At 45.9% G+C, this 19,028-nt stretch overlaps 41 non-coding genes across 41 annotated transcripts; all 41 read left to right on the top strand.

Annotated features, from left to right (window-relative positions):
• The first annotated feature begins 407 nt into the window (after positions 1-407).
• trnal-aag (transfer RNA leucine (anticodon AAG)) lies at positions 408-489 on the top strand. The gene has a single exon. It is a non-coding gene; the product is annotated as a tRNA-Leu (tRNA).
• A 535-nt stretch (positions 490-1,024) lies between these two features.
• trnal-uag (transfer RNA leucine (anticodon UAG)) lies at positions 1,025-1,106 on the top strand. Its single transcript has one exon. It is a non-coding gene; the product is annotated as a tRNA-Leu (tRNA).
• Positions 1,107-1,332: 226 nt separating this feature from the next.
• Positions 1,333-1,414, top strand: trnal-uag (transfer RNA leucine (anticodon UAG)). Its single transcript has one exon. It is a non-coding gene; the product is annotated as a tRNA-Leu (tRNA).
• A 227-nt stretch (positions 1,415-1,641) lies between these two features.
• Positions 1,642-1,723, top strand: trnar-acg (transfer RNA arginine (anticodon ACG)). The gene has a single exon. It is a non-coding gene; the product is annotated as a tRNA-Arg (tRNA).
• Positions 1,724-1,950: 227 nt separating this feature from the next.
• trnal-aag (transfer RNA leucine (anticodon AAG)) lies at positions 1,951-2,032 on the top strand. Its single transcript has one exon. It is a non-coding gene; the product is annotated as a tRNA-Leu (tRNA).
• A 536-nt stretch (positions 2,033-2,568) lies between these two features.
• On the top strand, positions 2,569-2,650 carry trnal-aag (transfer RNA leucine (anticodon AAG)). Its single transcript has one exon. It is a non-coding gene; the product is annotated as a tRNA-Leu (tRNA).
• A 536-nt stretch (positions 2,651-3,186) lies between these two features.
• trnal-aag (transfer RNA leucine (anticodon AAG)) lies at positions 3,187-3,268 on the top strand. Its single transcript has one exon. It is a non-coding gene; the product is annotated as a tRNA-Leu (tRNA).
• Positions 3,269-3,495: 227 nt separating this feature from the next.
• trnal-aag (transfer RNA leucine (anticodon AAG)) lies at positions 3,496-3,577 on the top strand. Its single transcript has one exon. It is a non-coding gene; the product is annotated as a tRNA-Leu (tRNA).
• A 226-nt stretch (positions 3,578-3,803) lies between these two features.
• trnal-uag (transfer RNA leucine (anticodon UAG)) lies at positions 3,804-3,885 on the top strand. The gene has a single exon. It is a non-coding gene; the product is annotated as a tRNA-Leu (tRNA).
• A 226-nt stretch (positions 3,886-4,111) lies between these two features.
• trnal-uag (transfer RNA leucine (anticodon UAG)) lies at positions 4,112-4,193 on the top strand. The gene has a single exon. It is a non-coding gene; the product is annotated as a tRNA-Leu (tRNA).
• A 227-nt stretch (positions 4,194-4,420) lies between these two features.
• On the top strand, positions 4,421-4,502 carry trnar-acg (transfer RNA arginine (anticodon ACG)). The gene has a single exon. It is a non-coding gene; the product is annotated as a tRNA-Arg (tRNA).
• Positions 4,503-4,729: 227 nt separating this feature from the next.
• On the top strand, positions 4,730-4,811 carry trnal-aag (transfer RNA leucine (anticodon AAG)). Its single transcript has one exon. It is a non-coding gene; the product is annotated as a tRNA-Leu (tRNA).
• A 536-nt stretch (positions 4,812-5,347) lies between these two features.
• Positions 5,348-5,429, top strand: trnal-aag (transfer RNA leucine (anticodon AAG)). Its single transcript has one exon. It is a non-coding gene; the product is annotated as a tRNA-Leu (tRNA).
• A 536-nt stretch (positions 5,430-5,965) lies between these two features.
• trnal-aag (transfer RNA leucine (anticodon AAG)) lies at positions 5,966-6,047 on the top strand. The gene has a single exon. It is a non-coding gene; the product is annotated as a tRNA-Leu (tRNA).
• Positions 6,048-6,583: 536 nt separating this feature from the next.
• Positions 6,584-6,665, top strand: trnal-aag (transfer RNA leucine (anticodon AAG)). The gene has a single exon. It is a non-coding gene; the product is annotated as a tRNA-Leu (tRNA).
• Positions 6,666-7,201: 536 nt separating this feature from the next.
• Positions 7,202-7,283, top strand: trnal-aag (transfer RNA leucine (anticodon AAG)). The gene has a single exon. It is a non-coding gene; the product is annotated as a tRNA-Leu (tRNA).
• A 536-nt stretch (positions 7,284-7,819) lies between these two features.
• On the top strand, positions 7,820-7,901 carry trnal-aag (transfer RNA leucine (anticodon AAG)). Its single transcript has one exon. It is a non-coding gene; the product is annotated as a tRNA-Leu (tRNA).
• A 536-nt stretch (positions 7,902-8,437) lies between these two features.
• On the top strand, positions 8,438-8,519 carry trnal-aag (transfer RNA leucine (anticodon AAG)). Its single transcript has one exon. It is a non-coding gene; the product is annotated as a tRNA-Leu (tRNA).
• A 536-nt stretch (positions 8,520-9,055) lies between these two features.
• trnal-aag (transfer RNA leucine (anticodon AAG)) lies at positions 9,056-9,137 on the top strand. The gene has a single exon. It is a non-coding gene; the product is annotated as a tRNA-Leu (tRNA).
• Positions 9,138-9,364: 227 nt separating this feature from the next.
• On the top strand, positions 9,365-9,446 carry trnal-aag (transfer RNA leucine (anticodon AAG)). The gene has a single exon. It is a non-coding gene; the product is annotated as a tRNA-Leu (tRNA).
• Positions 9,447-9,673: 227 nt separating this feature from the next.
• trnal-aag (transfer RNA leucine (anticodon AAG)) lies at positions 9,674-9,755 on the top strand. Its single transcript has one exon. It is a non-coding gene; the product is annotated as a tRNA-Leu (tRNA).
• A 536-nt stretch (positions 9,756-10,291) lies between these two features.
• On the top strand, positions 10,292-10,373 carry trnal-aag (transfer RNA leucine (anticodon AAG)). Its single transcript has one exon. It is a non-coding gene; the product is annotated as a tRNA-Leu (tRNA).
• Positions 10,374-10,600: 227 nt separating this feature from the next.
• Positions 10,601-10,682, top strand: trnar-acg (transfer RNA arginine (anticodon ACG)). The gene has a single exon. It is a non-coding gene; the product is annotated as a tRNA-Arg (tRNA).
• A 536-nt stretch (positions 10,683-11,218) lies between these two features.
• On the top strand, positions 11,219-11,300 carry trnar-acg (transfer RNA arginine (anticodon ACG)). The gene has a single exon. It is a non-coding gene; the product is annotated as a tRNA-Arg (tRNA).
• Positions 11,301-11,527: 227 nt separating this feature from the next.
• Positions 11,528-11,609, top strand: trnal-aag (transfer RNA leucine (anticodon AAG)). Its single transcript has one exon. It is a non-coding gene; the product is annotated as a tRNA-Leu (tRNA).
• Positions 11,610-12,145: 536 nt separating this feature from the next.
• trnal-aag (transfer RNA leucine (anticodon AAG)) lies at positions 12,146-12,227 on the top strand. Its single transcript has one exon. It is a non-coding gene; the product is annotated as a tRNA-Leu (tRNA).
• Positions 12,228-12,763: 536 nt separating this feature from the next.
• On the top strand, positions 12,764-12,845 carry trnal-aag (transfer RNA leucine (anticodon AAG)). The gene has a single exon. It is a non-coding gene; the product is annotated as a tRNA-Leu (tRNA).
• Positions 12,846-13,381: 536 nt separating this feature from the next.
• trnal-aag (transfer RNA leucine (anticodon AAG)) lies at positions 13,382-13,463 on the top strand. The gene has a single exon. It is a non-coding gene; the product is annotated as a tRNA-Leu (tRNA).
• Positions 13,464-13,999: 536 nt separating this feature from the next.
• trnal-aag (transfer RNA leucine (anticodon AAG)) lies at positions 14,000-14,081 on the top strand. The gene has a single exon. It is a non-coding gene; the product is annotated as a tRNA-Leu (tRNA).
• Positions 14,082-14,617: 536 nt separating this feature from the next.
• trnal-aag (transfer RNA leucine (anticodon AAG)) lies at positions 14,618-14,699 on the top strand. The gene has a single exon. It is a non-coding gene; the product is annotated as a tRNA-Leu (tRNA).
• A 536-nt stretch (positions 14,700-15,235) lies between these two features.
• On the top strand, positions 15,236-15,317 carry trnal-aag (transfer RNA leucine (anticodon AAG)). The gene has a single exon. It is a non-coding gene; the product is annotated as a tRNA-Leu (tRNA).
• Positions 15,318-15,544: 227 nt separating this feature from the next.
• On the top strand, positions 15,545-15,626 carry trnal-aag (transfer RNA leucine (anticodon AAG)). Its single transcript has one exon. It is a non-coding gene; the product is annotated as a tRNA-Leu (tRNA).
• Positions 15,627-15,853: 227 nt separating this feature from the next.
• On the top strand, positions 15,854-15,935 carry trnal-aag (transfer RNA leucine (anticodon AAG)). Its single transcript has one exon. It is a non-coding gene; the product is annotated as a tRNA-Leu (tRNA).
• Positions 15,936-16,471: 536 nt separating this feature from the next.
• On the top strand, positions 16,472-16,553 carry trnal-aag (transfer RNA leucine (anticodon AAG)). The gene has a single exon. It is a non-coding gene; the product is annotated as a tRNA-Leu (tRNA).
• Positions 16,554-16,780: 227 nt separating this feature from the next.
• On the top strand, positions 16,781-16,862 carry trnar-acg (transfer RNA arginine (anticodon ACG)). Its single transcript has one exon. It is a non-coding gene; the product is annotated as a tRNA-Arg (tRNA).
• Positions 16,863-17,398: 536 nt separating this feature from the next.
• trnar-acg (transfer RNA arginine (anticodon ACG)) lies at positions 17,399-17,480 on the top strand. Its single transcript has one exon. It is a non-coding gene; the product is annotated as a tRNA-Arg (tRNA).
• Positions 17,481-17,707: 227 nt separating this feature from the next.
• trnal-aag (transfer RNA leucine (anticodon AAG)) lies at positions 17,708-17,789 on the top strand. Its single transcript has one exon. It is a non-coding gene; the product is annotated as a tRNA-Leu (tRNA).
• A 227-nt stretch (positions 17,790-18,016) lies between these two features.
• On the top strand, positions 18,017-18,098 carry trnal-aag (transfer RNA leucine (anticodon AAG)). Its single transcript has one exon. It is a non-coding gene; the product is annotated as a tRNA-Leu (tRNA).
• A 228-nt stretch (positions 18,099-18,326) lies between these two features.
• Positions 18,327-18,408, top strand: trnal-aag (transfer RNA leucine (anticodon AAG)). Its single transcript has one exon. It is a non-coding gene; the product is annotated as a tRNA-Leu (tRNA).
• Positions 18,409-18,634: 226 nt separating this feature from the next.
• trnal-uag (transfer RNA leucine (anticodon UAG)) lies at positions 18,635-18,716 on the top strand. Its single transcript has one exon. It is a non-coding gene; the product is annotated as a tRNA-Leu (tRNA).
• Positions 18,717-18,942: 226 nt separating this feature from the next.
• Positions 18,943-19,024, top strand: trnal-uag (transfer RNA leucine (anticodon UAG)). The gene has a single exon. It is a non-coding gene; the product is annotated as a tRNA-Leu (tRNA).
• Positions 19,025-19,028: the final 4 nt, after the last annotated feature.

Raw genomic sequence — 19,028 nt, 5'->3', positions numbered from 1 at the left:
CACAAATCAGCAGACAAGACCTGCCTGTTTCTCTTTGGATACCTATTGTATATAATGGTTCTTCATATGAGCCGAACTGCAAAACAAGGATTAACATGGGTAGTGTGGCCGAGCGGTCCAAGGCGCTGAATTAAGGCTCCTGTCTCTTCGGAGGCATGGGTTCGAATCCCACCGCTGCCATATTTAACTTCTAAGAAGCCAGGTTGTCTGTATTTGTCGAGAGAAAGTTTCCTCACACTAAAAGTGCATGTGGGTGTCTAATGTGACTTTCTCTTGTGGCCGACTCATTGGAGTTCGACCACGGTTCAACACAAATCAGCAGACAAGACCTGTCTGTTTCTCTTAGGATACTTATTGTATATAAAGGTTCTTCATATGAGCCGAACTGCAAAATAAGGAGTAACATGGGTAGTGTGGCCGAGCGGTCCAAGGCGCTGGATTAAGAATCCAGTCTCTTCGGAGGCGTGGGTTCGAATCCCACCGCTGCCATATTTAACTTCTAAGAAGCCTGCTTGTCTGTATTTGTCTAGAGGAAGTTTCCTCACACTAAAAATGCATGTGGGTGTCTAATGTGACTTTCTCTTGTTGCCGACTCTTTGGAGTTCGACCACGGTTCAACACAAATCAGCAGACAAGACCTGCCTGTTTCTCTTAGGATACCTATTGTATATAAAGGTTCTTCATATGAGCCGAACTGCAAAATAAGGAATAACATGGGTAGTGTGGCCGAGCGGTCCAAGGCGCTGGATTAAGGCTCCAGTCTCTTCGGAGGCGTGAGTTCGAATCCCACCGCTGCCATATTTAACTTCTATGAAGCCAGGTTGTCTGTATTTGTCGAGAGAAAGTTTCCTCACACTAAAAATGCATGTGGGTGTTTAATGTGACTTTCTCTTGTTGCCGACTCTTTGGAGTTCGACCACGGTTCAACCAAATCAGCAGACAAGACCTGCCTGTTTCTCTTAGGATACTTATTGTATATAAAGGTTCTTCATATGAGCCGAACTGCAAAATAAGGAATAACATGGGTAGTGTGGCCGAGCGGTCCAAGGCGCTGGATTTAGGCTCCAGTCTCTTCGGAGGCGTGGGTTCAAATCCCACCGCTGCCATATTTAACTTCTAAGAAGCCCGCTCATCTGCATTTGTCGAGAGAAAGTTTCCTCACACTAAAAATGCATGTGGGTGTCTAATGTGACTTTCTCTTGTTGCCGACTCATTGGAGTTCGACCACGGTTCAACCAAATCAGCAGACAAGACCTGCCTGTTTCTCTTAGGATACCTATTGTATATAAAGGTTTTTCATAAGGGCCGAACTATAAAACAAGGAACGACATGGGTAGTGTGGCCGAGCGGTCAAAGGCGCTGGATTTAGGCTCCAGTCTCTTCGGAGGCGTGGGTTCGAATCCCACCGCTGCCATGTTTAACTTCTAAGAAGCCTGCTCCTCTGTATTTGTCTAGAGAAAGTTTCCTCACACTAAAAATGCATGTGGGTGTCTAATGTGACTTTCTCTTGTTGCCGACTCATTGGAGTTTGACCACGGTTCAACACAAATCAGCAGACAAGACCTGCCTGTTTCTCTTAGGATACTTATTGTATATAAAGCTTCTTCATATGAGCCGAACTGCAAAACAAGGTATAACATGGGTAGCGTGGCCGAGCGGTCCAAGGCGCTGGATTACGGCTCAAGTCTCTTAGGAGGCGTGAGTTCGAATCCCACCGCTGCCATGTTTAACTTCTAAGAAGCCTGGTTGTCTGTATTTGTCTAGAGAAAGTTTCCTCACACTAAAAATGCATGTGGGTGTCTAATGTGACTTTCTCTTGAGGCCGACTTATTGGAGTTCGATAACGGTTCAACACAAATCAGCATACAAGTCCTGCCTGTTTCTCTTAGGATACCTATTGTATATAAAACTTCTTCATATGAGCCGAACTGCCAAGTAAGGAATAACATGGGTAGTGTGGCCGAGCGGTCCAAGGCGCTGGATTAAGGCTCCAGTCTCTTCGGAGGCGTGGGTTCGAATCCCACCGCTGCCATGTTTAACTTCTAAGAAGCCTGGTTGTCTGTATTTGTCTAGAGGAAGTTTCCTCACACTAAAAATGCATGTGGGTCTCTAATGTGACTTTCTCTTGTTGCCGACTCATTGGAGTTCGACCGCGGTTCAACACAAATCAGCAGACAAGACCTGCCTGTTTCTCTTTGGATACCTATTGTATATAATGGTTCTTCATATGAGCCGAACTGCAAAACAAGGGTTAACATGGGTAGTGTGGCCGAGCGGTCCAAGGCGCTGAATTAAGGCTCCTGTCTCTTCGGAGGCATGGGTTCGAATCCCACCGCTGCCATGTTTAACTTCTAAGAAGCCTGGTTGTCTGTATTTGTCTAGAGAAAGTTGCCTCACTCTAAAAATGCATGTGGGTGTTTAATGTGACTTTCTCTTGAGGCCGACTTATTGGAGTTCGATAACGGTTCAACACAAATCAGCATACAAGTCCTGCCTGTTTCTCTTAGGATACCTATTGTATATAAAGCTTCTTCATATGAGCCGAACTGCCAAGTAAGGAATAACATGGGTAGTGTGGCCGAGCGGTCCAAGGCGCTGGATTAAGGCTCCAGTCTCTTCGGAGGCGTGGGTTCGAATCCCACCGCTGCCATGTTTAACTTCTAAGAAGCCTGGTTGTCTGTATTTGTCTAGAGGAAGTTTCCTCACACTAAAAATGCATGTGGGTCTCTAATGTGACTTTCTCTTGTTGCCGACTCATTGGAGTTCGACCGCGGTTCAACACAAATCAGCAGACAAGACCTGCCTGTTTCTCTTTGGATACCTATTGTATATAATGGTTCTTCATATGAGCCGAACTGCAAAACAAGGATTAACATGGGTAGTGTGGCCGAGCGGTCCAAGGCGCTGAATTAAGGCTCCTGTCTCTTCGGAGGCATGGGTTCGAATCCCACCGCTGCCATATTTAACTTCTAAGAAGCCAGGTTGTCTGTATTTGTCGAGAGAAAGTTTCCTCACACTAAAAGTGCATGTGGGTGTCTAATGTGACTTTCTCTTGTGGCCGACTCATTGGAGTTCGACCACGGTTCAACACAAATCAGCAGACAAGACCTGTCTGTTTCTCTTAGGATACTTATTGTATATAAAGGTTCTTCATATGAGCCGAACTGCAAAATAAGGAGTAACATGGGTAGTGTGGCCGAGCGGTCCAAGGCGCTGGATTAAGAATCCAGTCTCTTCGGAGGCGTGGGTTCGAATCCCACCGCTGCCATATTTAACTTCTAAGAAGCCTGCTTGTCTGTATTTGTCTAGAGGAAGTTTCCTCACACTAAAAATGCATGTGGGTGTCTAATGTGACTTTCTCTTGTTGCCGACTCTTTGGAGTTCGACCACGGTTCAACACAAATCAGCAGACAAGACCTGCCTGTTTCTCTTAGGATACCTATTGTATATAAAGGTTCTTCATATGAGCCGAACTGCAAAATAAGGAATAACATGGGTAGTGTGGCCGAGCGGTCCAAGGCGCTGGATTAAGGCTCCAGTCTCTTCGGAGGCGTGGGTTCGAATCCCACCGCTGCCATATTTAACTTCTATGAAGCCAGGTTGTCTGTATTTGTCGAGAGAAAGTTTCCTCACACTAAAAATGCATGTGGGTGTTTAATGTGACTTTCTCTTGTTGCCGACTCTTTGGAGTTCGACCACGGTTCAACCAAATCAGCAGACAAGACCTGCCTGTTTCTCTTAGGATACTTATTGTATATAAAGGTTCTTCATATGAGCCGAACTGCAAAATAAGGAATAACATGGGTAGTGTGGCCGAGCGGTCCAAGGCGCTGGATTTAGGCTCCAGTCTCTTCGGAGGCGTGGGTTCAAATCCCACCGCTGCCATATTTAACTTCTAAGAAGCCCGCTCATCTGCATTTGTCGAGAGAAAGTTTCCTCACACTAAAAATGCATGTGGGTGTCTAATGTGACTTTCTCTTGTTGCCGACTCATTGGAGTTCGACCACGGTTCAACCAAATCAGCAGACAAGACCTGCCTGTTTCTCTTAGGATACCTATTGTATATAAAGGTTTTTCATAAGGGCCGAACTATAAAACAAGGAACGACATGGGTAGTGTGGCCGAGCGGTCAAAGGCACTGGATTTAGGCTCCAGTCTCTTCGGAGGCGTGGGTTCGAATCCCACCGCTGCCATGTTTAACTTCTAAGAAGCCTGCTCCTCTGTATTTGTCTAGAGAAAGTTTCCTCACACTAAAAATGCATGTGGGTGTCTAATGTGACTTTCTCTTGTTGCCGACTCATTGGAGTTTGACCACGGTTCAACACAAATCAGCAGACAAGACCTGCCTGTTTCTCTTAGGATACTTATTGTATATAAAGCTTCTTCATATGAGCCGAACTGCAAAACAAGGTATAACATGGGTAGCGTGGCCGAGCGGTCCAAGGCGCTGGATTACGGCTCAAGTCTCTTAGGAGGCGTGAGTTCGAATCCCACCGCTGCCATGTTTAACTTCTAAGAAGCCTGGTTGTCTGTATTTGTCTAGAGAAAGTTTCCTCACACTAAAAATGCATGTGGGTGTCTAATGTGACTTTCTCTTGAGGCCGACTTATTGGAGTTCGATAACGGTTCAACACAAATCAGCATACAAGTCCTGCCTGTTTCTCTTAGGATACCTATTGTATATAAAGGTTCTTCATATGAGCCGAACTGCCAAGTAAGGAATAACATGGGTAGTGTGGCCGAGCGGTCCAAGGCGCTGGATTAAGGCTCCAGTCTCTTCGGAGGCGTGGGTTCGAATCCCACCGCTGCCATGTTTAACTTCTAAGAAGCCTGGTTGTCTGTATTTGTCTAGAGGAAGTTTCCTCACACTAAAAATGCATGTGGGTCTCTAATGTGACTTTCTCTTGTTGCCGACTCATTGGAGTTTGACCACGGTTCAACACAAATCAGCAGACAAGACCTGCCTGTTTCTCTTAGGATACTTATTGTATATAAAGCTTCTTCATATGAGCCGAACTGCAAAACAAGGTATAACATGGGTAGCGTGGCCGTGCGGTCCAAGGCGCTGGATTACGGCTCAAGTCTCTTAGGAGGCGTGAGTTCGAATCCCACCGCTGCCATGTTTAACTTCTAAGAAGCCTGGTTGTCTGTATTTGTCTAGAGAAAGTTTCCTCACACTAAAAATGCATGTGGGTGTCTAATGTGACTTTCTCTTGAGGCCGACTTATTGGAGTTCGATAACGGTTCAACACAAATCAGCATACAAGTCCTGCCTGTTTCTCTTAGGATACCTATTGTATATAAAACTTCTTCATATGAGCCGAACTGCCAAGTAAGGAATAACATGGGTAGTGTGGCCGAGCGGTCCAAGGCGCTGGATTAAGGCTCCAGTCTCTTCGGAGGCGTGGGTTCGAATCCCACCGCTGCCATGTTTAACTTCTAAGAAGCCTGGTTGTCTGTATTTGTCTAGAGGAAGTTTCCTCACACTAAAAATGCATGTGGGTCTCTAATGTGACTTTCTCTTGTTGCCGACTCATTGGAGTTTGACCACGGTTCAACACAAATCAGCAGACAAGACCTGCCTGTTTCTCTTAGTATACTTATTGTATATAAAGCTTCTTCATATGAGCCGAACTGCAAAACAAGGTATAACATGGGTAGCGTGGCCGTGCGGTCCAAGGCGCTGGATTACGGCTCAAGTCTCTTAGGAGGCGTGAGTTCGAATCCCACCGCTGCCATGTTTAACTTCTAAGAAGCCTGGTTGTCTGTATTTGTCTAGAGAAAGTTTCCTCACACTAAAAATGCATGTGGGTGTCTAATGTGACTTTCTCTTGAGGCCGACTTATTGGAGTTCGATAACGGTTCAACACAAATCAGCATACAAGTCCTGCCTGTTTCTCTTAGGATACCTATTGTATATAAAACTTCTTCATATGAGCCGAACTGCCAAGTAAGGAATAACATGGGTAGTGTGGCCGAGCGGTCCAAGGCGCTGGATTAAGGCTCCAGTCTCTTCGGAGGCGTGGGTTCGAATCCCACCGCTGCCATGTTTAACTTCTAAGAAGCCTGGTTGTCTGTATTTGTCTAGAGGAAGTTTCCTCACACTAAAAATGCATGTGGGTCTCTAATGTGACTTTCTCTTGTTGCCGACTCATTGGAGTTCGACCGCGGTTCAACACAAATCAGCAGACAAGACCTGCCTGTTTCTCTTTGGATACCTATTGTATATAATGGTTCTTCATATGAGCCGAACTGCAAAACAAGGGTTAACATGGGTAGTGTGGCCGAGCGGTCCAAGGCGCTGAATTAAGGCTCCTGTCTCTTCGGAGGCATGGGTTCGAATCCCACCGCTGCCATGTTTAACTTCTAAGAAGCCTGGTTGTCTGTATTTGTCTAGAGAAAGTTGCCTCACTCTAAAAATGCATGTGGGTGTTTAATGTGACTTTCTCTTGAGGCCGACTTATTGGAGTTCGATAACGGTTCAACACAAATCAGCATACAAGTCCTGCCTGTTTCTCTTAGGATACCTATTGTATATAAAGCTTCTTCATATGAGCCGAACTGCCAAGTAAGGAATAACATGGGTAGTGTGGCCGAGCGGTCCAAGGCGCTGGATTAAGGCTCCAGTCTCTTCGGAGGCGTGGGTTCGAATCCCACCGCTGCCATGTTTAACTTCTAAGAAGCCTGGTTGTCTGTATTTGTCTAGAGGAAGTTTCCTCACACTAAAAATGCATGTGGGTCTCTAATGTGACTTTCTCTTGTTGCCGACTCATTGGAGTTCGACCGCGGTTCAACACAAATCAGCAGACAAGACCTGCCTGTTTCTCTTTGGATACCTATTGTATATAATGGTTCTTCATATGAGCCGAACTGCAAAACAAGGGTTAACATGGGTAGTGTGGCCGAGCGGTCCAAGGCGCTGAATTAAGGCTCCTGTCTCTTCGGAGGCATGGGTTCGAATCCCACCGCTGCCATGTTTAACTTCTAAGAAGCCTGGTTGTCTGTATTTGTCTAGAGAAAGTTGCCTCACTCTAAAAATGCATGTGGGTGTTTAATGTGACTTTCTCTTGAGGCCGACTTATTGGAGTTCGATAACGGTTCAACACAAATCAGCATACAAGTCCTGCCTGTTTCTCTTAGGATACCTATTGTATATAAAGCTTCTTCATATGAGCCGAACTGCCAAGTAAGGAATAACATGGGTAGTGTGGCCGAGCGGTCCAAGGCGCTGGATTAAGGCTCCAGTCTCTTCGGAGGCGTGGGTTCGAATCCCACCGCTGCCATGTTTAACTTCTAAGAAGCCTGGTTGTCTGTATTTGTCTAGAGGAAGTTTCCTCACACTAAAAATGCATGTGGGTCTCTAATGTGACTTTCTCTTGTTGCCGACTCATTGGAGTTCGACCGTGGTTCAACACAAATCAGCAGACAAGACCTGCCTGTTTCTCTTTGGATACCTATTGTATATAATGGTTCTTCATATGAGCCGAACTGCAAAACAAGGATTAACATGGGTAGTGTGGCCGAGCGGTCCAAGGCGCTGAATTAAGGCTCCTGTCTCTTCGGAGGCATGGGTTCGAATCCCACCGCTGCCATATTTAACTTCTAAGAAGCCAGGTTGTCTGTATTTGTCGAGAGAAAGTTTCCTCACACTAAAAGTGCATGTGGGTGTCTAATGTGACTTTCTCTTGTGGCCGACTCATTGGAGTTCGACCACGGTTCAACACAAATCAGCAGACAAGACCTGCCTGTTTCTCTTAGGATACTTATTGTATATAAAGGTTCTTCATATGAGCCGAACTGCAAAATAAGGAGTAACATGGGTAGTGTGGCCGAGCGGTCCAAGGCGCTGGATTAAGACTCCAGTCTCTTCGGAGGCGTGGGTTCGAATCCCACCGCTGCCATATTTAACTTCTAAGAAGCCTGCTTGTCTGTATTTGTCTAGAGGAAGTTTCCTCACACTAAAAATGCATGTGGGTGTCTAATGTGACTTTCTCTTGTTGCCGACTCATTGGAGTTCGACCGCGGTTCAACACAAATCAGCAGACAAGACCTGCCTGTTTCTCTTTGGATACCTATTGTATATAATGGTTCTTCATATGAGCCGAACTGCAAAACAAGGGTTAACATGGGTAGTGTGGCCGAGCGGTCCAAGGCGCTGAATTAAGGCTCCTGTCTCTTCGGAGGCATGGGTTCGAATCCCACCGCTGCCATGTTTAACTTCTAAGAAGCCTGGTTGTCTGTATTTGTCTAGAGAAAGTTGCCTCACTCTAAAAATGCACGTGGGTGTTTAATGTGACTTTCTCTTGAGGCCGACTTATTGGAGTTCGATAACGGTTCAACACAAATCAGCATACAATTCCTGCCTGTTTCTCTTAGGATACCTATTGTATATAAAGCTTCTTCATATGAGCCGAACTGCCAAGTAAGGAATAACATGGGTAGTGTGGCCGAGCGGTCCAAGGCGCTGGATTAAGGCTCCAGTCTCTTCGGAGGCGTGGGTTCGAATCCCACCGCCGCCATGTTTAACTTCTAAGAAGCCTGGTTGTCTGTATTTGTCTAGAGGAAGTTTCCTCACACTAAAAATGCATGTGGGTCTCTAATGTGACTTTCTCTTGTTGCCGACTCATTGGAGTTCGACCGTGGTTCAACACAAATCAGCAGACAAGACCTGCCTGTTTCTCTTTGGATACCTATTGTATATAATGGTTCTTCATATGAGCCGAACTGCAAAACAAGGATTAACATGGGTAGTGTGGCCGAGCGGTCCAAGGCGCTGAATTAAGGCTCCTGTCTCTTCGGAGGCATGGGTTCGAATCCCACCGCTGCCATATTTAACTTCTAAGAAGCCAGGTTGTCTGTATTTGTCGAGAGAAAGTTTCCTCACACTAAAAGTGCATGTGGGTGTCTAATGTGACTTTCTCTTGTGGCCGACTCATTGGAGTTCGACCACGGTTCAACACAAATCAGCAGACAAGACCTGCCTGTTTCTCTTAGGATACTTATTGTACATAAAGGTTCTTCATATGAGCCGAACTGCAAAATAAGGAGTAACATGGGTAGTGTGGCCGAGCGGTCCAAGGCGCTGGATTAAGACTCCAGTCTCTTCGGAGGCGTGGGTTCGAATCCCACCGCTGCCATATTTAACTTCTAAGAAGCCTGCTTGTCTGTATTTGTCTAGAGGAAGTTTCCTCACACTAAAAATGCATGTGGGTGTCTAATGTGACTTTCTCTTGTTGCCGACTCTTTGGAGTTCGACCACGGTTCAACACAAATCAGCAGACAAGACCTGCCTGTTTCTCTTAGGATACCTATTGTATATAAAAGTTCTTCATATGAGCCGAACTGCAAAATAAGGAATAACATGGGTAGTGTGGCCGAGCGGTCCAAGGCGCTGGATTAAGGCTCCAGTCTCTTCGGAGGCGTGGGTTCGAATCCCACCGCTGCCATATTTAACTTCTATGAAGCCAGGTTGTCTGTATTTGTCGAGAGAAAGTTTCCTCACACTAAAAATGCATGTGGGTGTCTAATGTGACTTTCTCTTGAGGCCGACTTATTGGAGTTCGATAACGGTTCAACACAAATCAGCATACAAGTCCTGCCTGTTTCTCTTAGGATACCTATTGTATATAAAGCTTCTTCATATGAGCCGAACTGCCAAGTAAGGAATAACATGGGTAGTGTGGCCGAGCGGTCCAAGGCGCTGGATTAAGGCTCCAGTCTCTTCGGAGGCGTGGGTTCGAATCCCACCGCTGCCATGTTTAACTTCTAAGAAGCCTGGTTGTCTGTATTTGTCTAGAGGAAGTTTCCCCACACTAAAAATGCATGTGGGTCTCTAATGTGACTTTCTCTTGTTGCCGACTCATTGGAGTTCGACCGCGGTTCAACACAAATCAGCAGACAAGACCTGCCTGTTTCTCTTTGGATACCTATTGTATATAATGGTTCTTCATATGAGCCGAACTGCAAAACAAGGATTAACATGGGTAGTGTGGCCGAGCGGTCCAAGGCGCTGAATTAAGGCTCCTGTCTCTTCGGAGGCATGGGTTCGAATCCCACCGCTGCCATATTTAACTTCTAAGAAGCCGGGTTGTCTGTATTTGTCGAGAGAAAGTTTCCTCACACTAAAAGTGCATGTGGGTGTCTAATGTGACTTTCTCTTGTGGCCGACTCATTGGAGATCGACCACGGTTCAACACAAATCAGCAGACAAGACCTGCCTGTTTCTCTTAGGATTCTTATTGTATATAAAGGTTCTTCATATGAGCCGAACTGCAAAATAAGGAATAACATGGGTAGTGTGGCCGAGCGGTCCAAGGCGCTGGATTAAGACTCCAGTCTCTTCGGAGGTGTGGGTTCGAATCCCACCGCTGCCATATTTAACTTCTAAGAAGCCTCCTTGTCTGTATTTGTCTAGAGGAAGTTTCCTCACACTAAAAATGCATGTGGGTGTCTAATGTGACTTTCTCTTGTGGCCGACTCATTGGAGTTCGACCACGGTTCAACACAAATCAGCAGACAAGACCTGCCTGTTTCTCTTAGGATACTTATTGTATATAAAGCTTCTTCATATGAGCCGAACTGCAAAACAAGGTATAACATGGGTAGCGTGGCCGAGCGGTCCAAGGCGCTGGATTACGGCTCAAGTCTCTTAGGAGGCGTGAGTTCGAATCCCACCGCTGCCATGTTTAACTTCTAAGAAGCCTGGTTGTCTGTATTTGTCTAGAGAAAGTTTCCTCACACTAAAAATGCATGTGGGTGTCTAATGTGACTTTCTCTTGAGGCCGACTTATTGGAGTTCGATAACGGTTCAACACAAATCAGCATACAAGTCCTGCCTGTTTCTCTTAGGATACCTATTGTATATAATGGTTCTTCATATTTGCCGAACTGCAAAACAAGGATTAACATGGGTAGTGTGGCCGAGCGGTCCAAGGCGCTGAATTAAGGCTCCTGTCTCTTCGGAGGCATGGGTTCGAATCCCACCGCTGCCATATTTAACTTCTAAGAAGCCGGGTTGTCTGTATTTGTCGAGAGAAAGTTTCCTCACACTAAAAGTGCATGTGGGTGTCTAATGTGACTTTCTCTTGTGGCCGACTCATTGGAGTTCGACCGCGGTTCAACACAAATCAGCAGACAAGACCTGCCTGTTTCTCTTAGGATACTTATTGTATATAAAGCTTCTTCATATGAGCCGAACTGCAAAACAAGGTTTAACATGGGTAGCGTGGCCGAGCGGTCCAAGGCGCTGGATTACGGCTCAAGTCTCTTAGGAGGCGTGAGTTCGAATCCCACCGCTGCCATGTTTAACTTCTAAGAAGCCTGGTTGTCTGTATTTGTCTAGAGAAAGTTTCCTCACACTAAAAATGCATGTGGGTGTCTAATGTGACTTTCTCTTGAGGCCGACTTATTGGAGTTCGATAACGGTTCAACACAAATCAGCATACAAGTCCTGCCTGTTTCTCTTAGGATACTTATTGTATATAAAGGTTCTTCATATGAGCCGAACTGCAAAATAAGGACTAACATGGGTAGTGTGGCCGAGCGGTCCAAGGCGCTGGATTAAGACTCCAGTCTCTCCGGAGGTGTGGGTTCGAATCCCACCGCTGCCATATTTAACTTCTAAGAAGCCTGGTTGTCTGTATTTGTCTAGAGGAAGTTTCCTCACACTAAAAATGCATGTGGGTCTCTAATGTGACTTTCTCTTGTTGCCGACTCATTGGAGTTTGACCACGGTTCAACACAAATCAGCAGACAAGACCTGCCTGTTTCTCTTAGGATACTTATTGTATATAAAGCTTCTTCATATGAGCCGAACTGCAAAACAAGGTATAACATGGGTAGCGTGGCCGTGCGGTCCAAGGCGCTGGATTACGGCTCAAGTCTCTTAGGAGGCGTGAGTTCGAATCCCACCGCTGCCATGTTTAACTTCTAAGAAGCCTGCTTGTCTGTATTTGTCTAGAGAAAGTTTCCTCACACTAAAAATGCATGTGGGTGTCTAATGTGACTTTCTCTTGAGGCCGACTTATTGGAGTTCGATAACGGTTCAACACAAATCAGCATACAAGTCCTGCCTGTTTCTCTTAGGATACCTATTGTATATAAAACTTCTTCATATGAGCCGAACTGCCAAGTAAGGAATAACATGGGTAGTGTGGCCGAGCGGTCCAAGGCGCTGGATTAAGGCTCCAGTCTCTTCGGAGGCGTGGGTTCGAATCCCACCGCTGCCATGTTTAACTTCTAAGAAGCCTGGTTGTCTGTATTTGTCTAGAGGAAGTTTCCTCACACTAAAAATGCATGTGGGTCTCTAATGTGACTTTCTCTTGTTGCCGACTCATTGGAGTTCGACCGCGGTTCAACACAAATCAGCAGACAAGACCTGCCTGTTTCTCTTTGGATACCTATTGTATATAATGGTTCTTCATATGAGCCGAACTGCAAAACAAGGGTTAACATGGGTAGTGTGGCCGAGCGGTCCAAGGCGCTGAATTAAGGCTCCTGTCTCTTCGGAGGCATGGGTTCGAATCCCACCGCTGCCATGTTTAACTTCTAAGAAGCCTGGTTGTCTGTATTTGTCTAGAGAAAGTTGCCTCACTCTAAAAATGCATGTGGGTGTTTAATGTGACTTTCTCTTGAGGCCGACTTATTGGAGTTCGATAACGGTTCAACACAAATCAGCATACAAGTCCTGCCTGTTTCTCTTAGGATACCTATTGTATATAAAGCTTCTTCATATGAGCCGAACTGCCAAGTAAGGAATAACATGGGTAGTGTGGCCGAGCGGTCCAAGGCGCTGGATTAAGGCTCCAGTCTCTTCGGAGGCGTGGGTTCGAATCCCACCGCTGCCATGTTTAACTTCTAAGAAGCCTGGTTGTCTGTATTTGTCTAGAGGAAGTTTCCTCACACTAAAAATGCATGTGGGTCTCTAATGTGACTTTCTCTTGTTGCCGACTCATTGGAGTTCGACCGCGGTTCAACACAAATCAGCAGACAAGACCTGCCTGTTTCTCTTTGGATACCTATTGTATATAATGGTTCTTCATATGAGCCGAACTGCAAAACAAGGGTTAACATGGGTAGTGTGGCCGAGCGGTCCAAGGCGCTGAATTAAGGCTCCTGTCTCTTCGGAGGCATGGGTTCGAATCCCACCGCTGCCATGTTTAACTTCTAAGAAGCCTGGTTGTCTGTATTTGTCTAGAGAAAGTTGCCTCACTCTAAAAATGCATGTGGGTGTTTAATGTGACTTTCTCTTGAGGCCGACTTATTGGAGTTCGATAACGGTTCAACACAAATCAGCATACAAGTCCTGCCTGTTTCTCTTAGGATACCTATTGTATATAAAGCTTCTTCATATGAGCCGAACTGCCAAGTAAGGAATAACATGGGTAGTGTGGCCGAGCGGTCCAAGGCGCTGGATTAAGGCTCCAGTCTCTTCGGAGGCGTGGGTTCGAATCCCACCGCTGCCATGTTTAACTTCTAAGAAGCCTGGTTGTCTGTATTTGTCTAGAGGAAGTTTCCTCACACTAAAAATGCATGTGGGTCTCTAATGTGACTTTCTCTTGTTGCCGACTCATTGGAGTTCGACCGTGGTTCAACACAAATCAGCAGACAAGACCTGCCTGTTTCTCTTTGGATACCTATTGTATATAATGGTTCTTCATATGAGCCGAACTGCAAAACAAGGATTAACATGGGTAGTGTGGCCGAGCGGTCCAAGGCGCTGAATTAAGGCTCCTGTCTCTTCGGAGGCATGGGTTCGAATCCCACCGCTGCCATATTTAACTTCTAAGAAGCCAGGTTGTCTGTATTTGTCGAGAGAAAGTTTCCTCACACTAAAAGTGCATGTGGGTGTCTAATGTGACTTTCTCTTGTGGCCGACTCATTGGAGTTCGACCACGGTTCAACACAAATCAGCAGACAAGACCTGCCTGTTTCTCTTAGGATACTTATTGTATATAAAGGTTCTTCATATGAGCCGAACTGCAAAATAAGGAGTAACATGGGTAGTGTGGCCGAGCGGTCCAAGGCGCTGGATTAAGACTCCAGTCTCTTCGGAGGCGTGGGTTCGAATCCCACCGCTGCCATATTTAACTTCTAAGAAGCCTGCTTGTCTGTATTTGTCTAGAGGAAGTTTCCTCACACTAAAAATGCATGTGGGTGTCTAATGTGACTTTCTCTTGTTGCCGACTCATTGGAGTTCGACCGCGGTTCAACACAAATCAGCAGACAAGACCTGCCTGTTTCTCTTTGGATACCTATTGTATATAATGGTTCTTCATATGAGCCGAACTGCAAAACAAGGGTTAACATGGGTAGTGTGGCCGAGCGGTCCAAGGCGCTGAATTAAGGCTCCTGTCTCTTCGGAGGCATGGGTTCGAATCCCACCGCTGCCATGTTTAACTTCTAAGAAGCCTGGTTGTCTGTATTTGTCTAGAGAAAGTTGCCTCACTCTAAAAATGCACGTGGGTGTTTAATGTGACTTTCTCTTGAGGCCGACTTATTGGAGTTCGATAACGGTTCAACACAAATCAGCATACAATTCCTGCCTGTTTCTCTTAGGATACCTATTGTATATAAAGCTTCTTCATATGAGCCGAACTGCCAAGTAAGGAATAACATGGGTAGTGTGGCCGAGCGGTCCAAGGCGCTGGATTAAGGCTCCAGTCTCTTCGGAGGCGTGGGTTCGAATCCCACCGCCGCCATGTTTAACTTCTAAGAAGCCTGGTTGTCTGTATTTGTCTAGAGGAAGTTTCCTCACACTAAAAATGCATGTGGTTCTCTAATGTGACTTTCTCTTGTTGCCGACTCATTGGAGTTCGACCGTGGTTCAACACAAATCAGCAGACAAGACCTGCCTGTTTCTCTTTGGATACCTATTGTATATAATGGTTCTTCATATGAGCCGAACTGCAAAACAAGGATTAACATGGGTAGTGTGGCCGAGCGGTCCAAGGCGCTGAATTAAGGCTCCTGTCTCTTCGGAGGCATGGGTTCGAATCCCACCGCTGCCATATTTAACTTCTAAGAAGCCAGGTTGTCTGTATTTGTCGAGAGAAAGTTTCCTCACACTAAAAGTGCATGTGGGTGTCTAATGTGACTTTCTCTTGTGGCCGACTCATTGGAGTTCGACCACGGTTCAACACAAATCAGCAGACAAGACCTGCCTGTTTCTCTTAGGATACTTATTGTACATAAAGGTTCTTCATATGAGCCGAACTGCAAAATAAGGAGTAACATGGGTAGTGTGGCCGAGCGGTCCAAGGCGCTGGATTAAGACTCCAGTCTCTTCGGAGGCGTGGGTTCGAATCCCACCGCTGCCATATTTAACTTCTAAGAAGCCTGCTTGTCTGTATTTGTCTAGAGGAAGTTTCCTCACACTAAAAATGCATGTGGGTGTCTAATGTGACTTTCTCTTGTTGCCGACTCTTTGGAGTTCGACCACGGTTCAACACAAATCAGCAGACAAGACCTGCCTGTTTCTCTTAGGATACCTATTGTATATAAAAGTTCTTCATATGAGCCGAACTGCAAAATAAGGAATAACATGGGTAGTGTGGCCGAGCGGTCCAAGGCGCTGGATTAAGGCTCCAGTCTCTTCGGAGGCGTGGGTTCGAATCCCACCGCTGCCATATTTAACTTCTATGAAGCCAGGTTGTCTGTATTTGTCGAGAGAAAGTTTCCTCACACTAAAAATGCATGTGGGTGTCTAATGTGACTTTCTCTTGAGGCCGACTTATTGGAGTTCGATAACGGTTCAACACAAATCAGCATACAAGTCCTGCCTGTTTCTCTTAGGATACCTATTGTATATAAAGCTTCTTCATATGAGCCGAACTGCCAAGTAAGGAATAACATGGGTAGTGTGGCCGAGCGGTCCAAGGCGCTGGATTAAGGCTCCAGTCTCTTCGGAGGCGTGGGTTCGAATCCCACCGCTGCCATGTTTAACTTCTAAGAAGCCTGGTTGTCTGTATTTGTCTAGAGGAAGTTTCCTCACACTAAAAATGCATGTGGGTCTCTAATGTGACTTTCTCTTGTTGCCGACTCATTGGAGTTCGACCGCGGTTCAACACAAATCAGCAGACAAGACCTGCCTGTTTCTCTTTGGATACCTATTGTATATAATGGTTCTTCATATGAGCCGAACTGCAAAACAAGGATTAACATGGGTAGTGTGGCCGAGCGGTCCAAGGCGCTGAATTAAGGCTCCTGTCTCTTCGGAGGCATGGGTTCGAATCCCACCGCTGCCATATTTAACTTCTAAGAAGCCGGGTTGTCTGTATTTGTCGAGAGAAAGTTTCCTCACACTAAAAGTGCATGTGGGTGTCTAATGTGACTTTCTCTTGTGGCCGACTCATTGGAGATCGACCACGGTTCAACACAAATCAGCAGACAAGACCTGCCTGTTTCTCTTAGGATTCTTATTGTATATAAAGGTTCTTCATATGAGCCGAACTGCAAAATAAGGAATAACATGGGTAGTGTGGCCGAGCGGTCCAAGGCGCTGGATTAAGACTCCAGTCTCTTCGGAGGTGTGGGTTCGAATCCCACCGCTGCCATATTTAACTTCTAAGAAGCCTCCTTGTCTGTATTTGTCTAGAGGAAGTTTCCTCACACTAAAAATGCATGTGGGTGTCTAATGTGACTTTCTCTTGTGGCCGACTCATTGGAGTTCGACCACGGTTCAACACAAATCAGCAGACAAGACCTGCCTGTTTCTCTTAGGATACTTATTGTATATAAAGCTTCTTCATATGAGCCGAACTGCAAAACAAGGTATAACATGGGTAGCGTGGCCGAGCGGTCCAAGGCGCTGGATTACGGCTCAAGTCTCTTAGGAGGCGTGAGTTCGAATCCCACCGCTGCCATGTTTAACTTCTAAGAAGCCTGGTTGTCTGTATTTGTCTAGAGAAAGTTTCCTCACACTAAAAATGCATGTGGGTGTCTAATGTGACTTTCTCTTGAGGCCGACTTATTGGAGTTCGATAACGGTTCAACACAAATCAGCATACAAGTCCTGCCTGTTTCTCTTAGGATACCTATTGTATATAATGGTTCTTCATATTTGCCGAACTGCAAAACAAGGATTAACATGGGTAGTGTGGCCGAGCGGTCCAAGGCGCTGAATTAAGGCTCCTGTCTCTTCGGAGGCATGGGTTCGAATCCCACCGCTGCCATATTTAACTTCTAAGAAGCCGGGTTGTCTGTATTTGTCGAGAGAAAGTTTCCTCACACTAAAAGTGCATGTGGGTGTCTAATGTGACTTTCTCTTGTGGCCGACTCATTGGAGTTCGACCGCGGTTCAACACAAATCAGCAGACAAGACCTGCCTGTTTCTCTTAGGATACTTATTGTATATAAAGCTTCTTCATATGAGCCGAACTGCAAAACAAGGTTTAACATGGGTAGCGTGGCCGAGCGGTCCAAGGCGCTAGATTACGGCTCAAGTCTCTTAGGAGGCGTGAGTTCGAATCCCACCGCTGCCATGTTTAACTTCTAAGAAGCCTGGTTGTCTGCATTTGTCTAGAGAAAGTTTCCTCACACTAAAAATGCATGTGGGTGTCTAATGTGACTTTCTCTTGAGGCCGACTTATTGGAGTTCGATAACGGTTCAACACAAATCAGCATACAAGTCCTGCCTGTTTCTCTTAGGATACTTATTGTATATAAAGGTTCTTCATATGAGCCGAACTGCAAAATAAGGACTAACATGGGTAGTGTGGCCGAGCGGTCCAAGGCGCTGGATTAAGACTCCAGTCTCTCCGGAGGTGTGGGTTCGAATCCCACCGCTGCCATATTTAACTTCTAAGAAGCCTGCTTGTCTGTATTTGTCTAGAGGAAGTTTCCTCACACTAAAAATGCATGTGGGTGTCTAATGTGACTTTCTCTTGTGGCCGACTCATTGCAGTTCGACCACGGTTCAACACAAATCAGCAGACAAGACCTGCCTGTTTCTCTTAGGATACTTATTGTATATAAAGCTTCTTCATATGAGCCGAACTGCAAAACAAGGTATAACATGGGTAGCGTGGCCGAGCGGTCCAAGGCGCTGGATTAAGGCTCCAGTCTCTTCGGAGGCGTGGGTTCGAATCCCACCGCTGCCATATTTAACTTCTAAGAAGCCTGCTTTGTCTGTATTTGTCTAGAGGAAGTTTCCTCACACTAAAAATGCATGTGGGTGTCTAATGTGACTTTCTCTTGTTGCCGACTCTTTGGAGTTCGACCACGGTTCAACACAAATCAGCAGACAAGACCTGCCTGTTTCTCTTAGGATACCTATTGTATATAAAGGTTCTTCATATGAGCCGAACTGCAAAATAAGGAATAACATGGGTAGTGTGGCCGAGCGGTCCAAGGCGCTGGATTAAGGCTCCAGTCTCTTCGGAGGCGTGGGTTCGAATCCCACCGCTGCCATATTTAACTTCTATGAAGCCAGGTTGTCTGTATTTGTCGAGAGAAAGTTTCCTCACACTAAAAATGCATGTGGGTGTTTAATGTGACTTTCTCTTGTTGCTGACTCTTTGGAGTTCGACCATGGTTCAACCAAATCAGCAGACAAGGCCTGCCTGTTTCTCTTAGGATACTTATTGTATATAAAGGTTCTTCATATGAGCCGAACTGCAAAATAAGGAATAACATGGGTAGTGTGGCCGAGCGGTCCAAGGCGCTGGATTTAGGCTCCAGTCTCTTCGGAGGCGTGGGTTCAAATCCCACCGCTGCCATATTTAACTTCTAAGAAGCCTGCTCATCTGCATTTGTCGAGAGAAAGTTTCCTCACACTAAAAATGCATGTGGGTGTCTAATGTGACTTTCTCTTGTTGCCGACTCATTGGAGTTCGACCACGGTTCAACCAAATCAGCAGACAAGACCTGCCTGTTTCTCTTAGGATACCTATTGTATATAAAGGTTTTTCATAAGGGCCGAACTGTAAAACAAGGAACGACATGGGTAGTGTGGCCGAGCGGTCAAAGGTGCTGGATTTAGGCTCCAGTCTCTTCGGAGGCGTGGGTTCGAATCCCACCGCTGCCATGTT

This window comes from Brienomyrus brachyistius, unplaced genomic scaffold, assembly GCF_023856365.1.
Source record: "Brienomyrus brachyistius isolate T26 unplaced genomic scaffold, BBRACH_0.4 scaffold57, whole genome shotgun sequence".
In the NCBI taxonomy this organism is placed as follows: Eukaryota; Metazoa; Chordata; class Actinopteri; order Osteoglossiformes; family Mormyridae; genus Brienomyrus; species Brienomyrus brachyistius.
This window is presented reverse-complemented; position numbering and strand designations above follow the sequence as displayed.